Genomic DNA, 7,500 nt, shown 5'->3' on the forward strand with positions numbered 1-7,500 from the left:
CCCCTCCCGTCCCCTTACCCCACGTGATAACGTAATGACGACTTGATAAACAGAGCAGCCGGAAGGGACCCTTTTCGCCAGAAATAATTAGTCGTTGATAGTCAGGGACACAACACATAACATCGTTTGTCACAATTCACCTGTCGGCGCTCGGTGACACCTGCTTCGGGCTCATTACCAAAAAGAGTTCGAACTGTTCACGCCCGTAGGGTTAATATATCATTGTTATCGTGCCTGAAGCACCTCTCTTTCATAGGGCGCTTCTCTCTCTTTCTTTTCCTTTAATGTCTCTCCGTCACTTTATTGTGAGAAGCTGAGTGTTTTTTTCCTTCTTTCCTTTTCATTACATGCCAGGTGGAATAAGCTTAGGTATTGTCTGCTTACTCGGCAGCCTAATTTTCTCCAAACTTTTAAGAACTAACGATAAGAAACATTTCAACGGCGTTTCCTCTCTGTTTACGGCCTCATTCCGCTATTTAGTAAATCATGCGTCATCATTGCCTTAGACTTGAGTTACCCCACGCATATAATTGAAGAAATTGAAAACAATTACTGTAAAGTTCAAAGTACGTTTCCCCCTCACATCTCCATTTTCTATGTCAGCAATATCTTCAATCATCATTTCTGTCAAGTTTTGCCTCTTGCCTTTTTCTTTTTATTCATTTCTCCTCTTTACCTGCCTCTTGTAAATCATACAAAACACCAGGTGTAAATATAATTGACTCCCAAGACGTGTTCGGAGTATGTGAAAAGTCGCACAATTATGACCCTCTCCCTCCTGCGCCTTTTGTTTGTCTTCTGCTTTTCACACTTCTATCGGATTGGAGGATTCCAGCTTTTTCTGCTGGCTTCATGTCGATAGCGAGAGCAATAATGTTCGTCCTGTCGGATTTATGTCGAAGAAGTGTGAAGGTTTTCTTAATTTCATATTATGTCCCCATACTGTCAAAACGTCAGTGACAGACGAAACAATGGTCTAGACAGCAAGTCCAGTCTGGGTGGATGCTGCGTACCGCCTCGAAGCTCTGCTTACCTTTACAAGGGCCACAGATTATAGAGGCTAAACCCGAGCTGGACGACGGCAAAAATTGAACTTTCTGTTTATCACGAGCAAGGTGTTATTGTTACCCACACAGAAATGTATGGATACTCATAACGTTGTATATAGTAAGACGAGGATGGTAAGAGCAATTGAGCTGGTCCATGCGCATAATCTGTCCTTAGTGCGTCTATTTTTCTCGGATTTATTTAGACTTTCATCTGTCTAGATGTGCGATGCATTCTGTTATACAAACATTTGTCAATCTTGCGGTGTTTTACTGATTAAAGCAGCATCATCTGCCTATTCTAAGTCTATCAAGTTTCTATCGGTACTTCACTCTTAACCTTCTCTTCCTCCTACAACCACTTTTCAGTTGTAAAATCTGTGAGAAGGGTAAGCAACAAGGCTGAAATAACTTTCTTTTGCAGCCCCCACTCTTTAATTGAAAGCCATTGGACATGAACCCATCCGTGTCTACTTTGGTGATGAATGAGTGTATGCACACACATTCATATGTTTGTGTGTGTGTGTATATATACTGTACATATATATATATATATATATATATATATATATATATATATATATATATATATATATATATATATATATATATATATATATATAATATATATATATATATATATAATTTATATATATTACATATACATACATGCATACATACATACATACATACATACATACATACATACATACATAATTGCATATATGGCTCAGTGCTCAAAGTCATTGTCTATTGTTCTTTGCAAAGCGGGCACCGGTCCGAATCTAATTGGTGACGAAGCACTTACAATTAATAATTCCTTTGGGTGCAACTTTTTCCCGAAGGTATAGTGAACTGGGTGTTAAACGATATTTCTGGCTTAATATTTATGAATATGAAAAAGTCACGGGTGGATATATACGTAAAAACTTTAGATATATATATATATATACATACATACATACATACACACACACACATACATACACACACACACACTTACAAGATTTGGGCATCTAGAACGCCGAAGATTAATCAGAAATATTTATATATATATATATATATATATATATATATATATATATATATATATATATATATATATATATTATATATATATATATATTTATATAAATTACCCTAGTATTATATCTTATAATTGTGAAAAATTACCCTAGATATGTTAAAAAATGAGGTAAAGAATATAAAAGACTGTGATAGTTTTAGGAATGGAAAAGCTCTGCGATAGGTTTTCCATAAAGACTGTAAATAAGGGAACAGGGTAGTAAGGATATATAAAAACTACAGAGTTAGTCAGCCCTATTTTAAAACTCTTTGGCCCACTCGTAAAGATGTAAATTTCAAGTCTAAAGCATTCAAGATTCATCCGTCTCAGAGGGAGATACCCTCCAGATTATTACAGTGTTGCACACTGACACCGAATTTCAGAGGAGACACGTCAATAAATACAGTACTTCACATGTAAGAAGTATGTCTGTAGGACATTGAAGGTCTTTGATGAAAATCCGCAAAGGGTGTCGAGCAGTCTCAGCATACCGGGACACCGTTAGAAATAGGAAAAGGAGAGAGAGAGAGAGAGAGAGAGAGAGAGAGAGAGAGAGAGAGAGAGAGAGAGAGAGAGAGAGAGAGAGAGAGGGAAAATTTCATTAGCGTAAAAAAATGAAAGCTCAATGTTTTTGGGGCGCATAATGCTGGTTATACGGCGATAAGGACGAAATACACCCAGAATCGTAAATATTGATAATACGTGATTACGTACTACACTAACATGCAGCAAACATGTCCACAACGTCAGTAATAGCAAATAGCTACGTAATGCACAAAAATGCATGAACACATGTTGCTCGGCCTAACTTCAGCATTTATGACTGATATAGGATATGCTTCAGTAAATTCACCTCGAAAATGCTCTCGGTCCCTTAATATAATGATATCCCGCTTGGGATGGGAAATTTTCCTTTCCGATTTTGTGGGTTTCGGTGCTAGGCAATACTGAAGATTTGGGAATTTGGGGGTAGTGGATAGAAATGGGTGGATGTGGAAACTGAAATGGGTTTTGCCTATGCAATATCAAGTTATATATATATATATAATATATATATATATATATATATATATATATATATATATATATATATATATATACACATATATATATTTTATATATATATATATATATAAATATATATATATATATATATATATATATATATATATATATATACATATATATATATATATATATATATATATATATATATATATATATATATATATATATATATATATATATATATATATATATATATATATATATCCAACCGAGTTACGTCCAGAGTAAACTTACAGACATGGAAGATCATCAGAGCAAATTATCAAGGTTAGAACTAACGAGAAGGCAAATTTGCTAATCAGGCTGCAAGCAGTAATTCTGAAAAACCGTGGTCGAGTCGTTCTTCTGGAATGATGACAGCCAAGTCAGAGCCTTTGTAGTTGAACAGGGAAGCGAAGTTGGATAAATAACCATGAAGATTCGAAACCGTGTAAAATTTGACCGTAAGCAGAACTGGAAATCGTAATTCAAGTGTTTATTGAGAGTTTACACAAATGTCTTCCTGTCTAGCGCGCGTAATTCTCTGCTGCAGGTAAAGCATGTAACTTCAAGCCCATAAATTTGCTCGCAGGTGGTGGGAAAATAATATGGCCAACTAAAGGAAATACTTGTACTCAAAAGAACTGCGTCTGTGTTTATCATTTTTCCTACCTCCAGCTTGTAAGGGGAGATGAGAGAAAGAGCGAAAATGAAAGCAGCGTTCTGTGAATGAATGATTTATAACTTCTGCCAGTATGAGGCGAAGAGGACCTTTGGCAGCTGTCTTTTGGCAGTGAGAAAGGAAAACGATCTTTCGTCTCATATTTTCCGCGATTAACATTGCAATTTTTCTTTTTTATTCGTTTCAGTCCTTCTCTACCAGGCTGAGAGGAAAAGTTTATAAACAGTTAGGAATTTGTCACTACATCGTTTTTTATATATATTTTGGTAATTTAATTATAAATTTTTTGCTTGTATTTAATAGATCTTGCTGCATATTTTCTTATCCTGTCATGATTATGCTTTGACAGTTACGGAACCCTCTGCCGCCGCCGTTCGAAACAAAAATATAAGAAGTGAGGAAACGTGAGTGCCTTTTTATTTCATTTTCTGAAGGTGTCTGAAAAAATATTCTTGTGGAATTCCTCTGGTGATTGTATTCCCACGTTAAACAAGTAAGGAAAATGTACTCAAGCAGAACTGTAATTACAACCCATCGGACAGAATAGCTTTATTAAAATCCGGATTTTAACCCATGATCCGACATGATGACCCTCGTTTGACCCAGATGGCAAGAATGACTAAACTACCATTGACCCTCCCGTGAGGCTTTTGTTCTTCTTTACACTCCAACACCTTCGTCGTCAGTCCTCGTTATGCCTCGTTAGCGATGCCCAAAGACTGGCGAACAGGCGGCCCGAGAGTGGTTTAGTGCGCTTGGGACCACTGTGGGGGATGGGGTAGAGGATGGATATGCCCTGACTGTGTGGGGTGGGGGGAGGATAGGGAGGGAGTGTGCAGAGTGGGTGAGTGAGGAAGGTCTTGATAAAGTTATTATGGCTGTGGGATGATTGATTGTTTTAGGATGTACTTTCAACCGTGTGAATTTGTGAAGTCTCTCCACTCGGAGAGAAATTCATTCCTCTTTCGGGGTTGAAAAGCTGATGTGGAAAAGTGCACGCGATTGTCGGTTTATAATATGTTCAGTATAAAAGTTTAGAGTTTCTGAAATATTTTTATGGTAAAAAGAAAAACATTATCATGCTTGCAGACTTTGGTGATGCACACCGGAGGTGAAGTACTCGTACGGAACGTTTTGTCTTCCTTTTTCCCTGCGATTTTCCTTGAGTCTTGCAATGAAATTTCAGACCGCTGTAGAAAATTAATAACGCAGATGACTCTGTTAAATCCCCTTGCACATTTTATTACTCTGTCCTTCAGGCATTTGCATCAATCAATGGTCAGCTCAGAATTCGGCTGAGCAACTGAAGTAGTGAAAGTTCATACGAAGAACAGAATAGTAATGGAGCATTGAAATATTTTTCGCATAAGGTAACAGTCATACATAATTGACGATTGATGAAAACGTGATGAGAATTATAAGTAAACCGCTGGGAAAGATGTGGAGATTTGAAGGGTTACTTGAGTTAGAAATAGATCGGACAAATCAACAAAGTGACGTTCATTTTCAGACTTCAGTGTCCGACAAAAGCTGACCAAACCAAAAAGTCATAAAATATAAACATTTTGTTTATCTTCACCGTTGGAGATTTAGCGTTACATGCATATCTTAAAAAAATGATTTAAAAAAGAATGACTGTTTATCAAAAGACTTCATAAAATAAATCAATCCTTTTTCAGCTGTCCTGTAAAAACGACATCTTTCACCAACTATTTTGTGCAATCACATGATGCAGAGAAACCTTAACATTCCCTTTAACTAGGAAAGTAAAAAAAAATGGACTATGGTGTGGAGTGGAATAGTTGATAAAGATATAGAAGAATATGTTCATGACACAGATCATTGAGAAAATGATTGATGGTTCTTATTTGACGATTTCTTGCAATAACCTATGCAGATGATACTCACGATTAGGGAATCTAGTTAACAACTTCACAGATTTACTCAACAGAAAATTTAAAGAATGAGGTTATTTCTTGCATGTTTTCAATCTACCTTGCAAAAACTGTTGCACTCTAAAGGCTTGTTAGGACTAATCTATGACCTATGAAACGCTACAGACAATTTTACAGCCAAGGCAATTCTGAAATACTGAGGCAGCTTATAGTTCGCTGTTGTATTCGTATGAAACCACACGTTTCAGTTATCCATAAGAGATACTTATTTTAATTTACGCAGTTTGATAATGGTGACCATTCATAAAAAAAACTGCTATGCCTTTAAGTATTACGCAGACATTTTCACCATAATGATATTCCCTGAGTTTTTCCAAAATTTTCGGTGAATTACACAATAGGCATATGATACAGATATCAAAACACGTCAAGAAACCACCGTTATAGCTGTCGTATTCGATTACTGATATGGACACCTGGTAAAGATTTTAGAAATAACTTGAAAGAGATTTAAATTTTCTATAGGCCATATGACGTAAAGAATAAACACAACTTAGAACATAATAGAAATAATAACATTCTTTTTTCCAACTGTATTTAGGAATTTGAGGAAACAAAGGCCTCAGACAATCGGACTCAATAACGTCTTGAGGGCCTTTGGAAACACTGTTATTAAGCATTGTTCTCTTAACTGAAAAGAGTGTAGTCACAACAACAGGCTCAGTTGTTTACCAAGACGGCTAATCGAGAGAGATAGAAAGGGCAAACAATAACAAACGAGCGGACCATTCAGACAACAAGCCCTAACAGCCAGGTCGTCTGGAGAGAATTAATATTGTCCGCAGGAGACCCAAGTGCGGGTCTCTCGCGTCAGGTCATCCCTGGTCATAGTAATTGACTTTAATTCCTCGGGTGATTAGTGGCTTAGAAGTCAATTATATTTGGTAATTAAGTCGTTCGTCTGATGGGATGTTTGGGTGAACTGTGGCGGCATAATTGATCTTAATTTTGTTTTCGTTTTTCGGGTGTCAGAGTTTTCACGGACTGACTTGCTTTCGGGATTTTCCATTGTTGTAATTGTGCCATTTTCGTTTCTTTATTTGTTTACCGATGGCCGCTTTGGTTTTATGATATGATACAGATGTCTTTATTTTGTAACTCCATTCACTTTACTGCAAATAAGTATTTATGAAAACAAATATTCACACACACATTATATATATATATATATATATATATATATATATATATATATATATATATATATATATATATATATATACAGTGTATATATATGCTGTAGGTGTAGAACTAAGGTAATGTGAACCAAGAGTGTTGTGGGTTCTTTTTTCTAAGGATCAAGCTTATTTCATTTTAGATGACAGGGCAAATTAGACTAGTATTGTGGTTTTCTCTTTATTATCCCTTTAGAATATAAGGTTTCATCATTCACCGCTTAGCTGCTTCAACTGGAGTCAACTGGGTTCGAGACTAATTAAACGAAGTCCGAACTTGGTTTAAAAAAACCAAGCACTTGAGAGAGTTGTGAAAATTTCAGTCCTGTCAATACCGAGATATGGGTCACTTTTCAAACCCTTAACACATCCTTACTCAAGATCCACTCCACGGCACTCTTCCAAGCCTTTGTAGTATTTGGGCGGTGATGTCATAACCTTTCACAGTTCATAAGGCTTGTTGACTTACGTCACTGTTCACCAGACACGTCGATTACGTCACTCTTCACCAACTTCGTCACCACTCCCT

This window comes from Macrobrachium rosenbergii, chromosome 21, assembly GCF_040412425.1.
Source record: "Macrobrachium rosenbergii isolate ZJJX-2024 chromosome 21, ASM4041242v1, whole genome shotgun sequence".
Classification (NCBI taxonomy): domain Eukaryota; kingdom Metazoa; phylum Arthropoda; class Malacostraca; order Decapoda; family Palaemonidae; genus Macrobrachium; species Macrobrachium rosenbergii.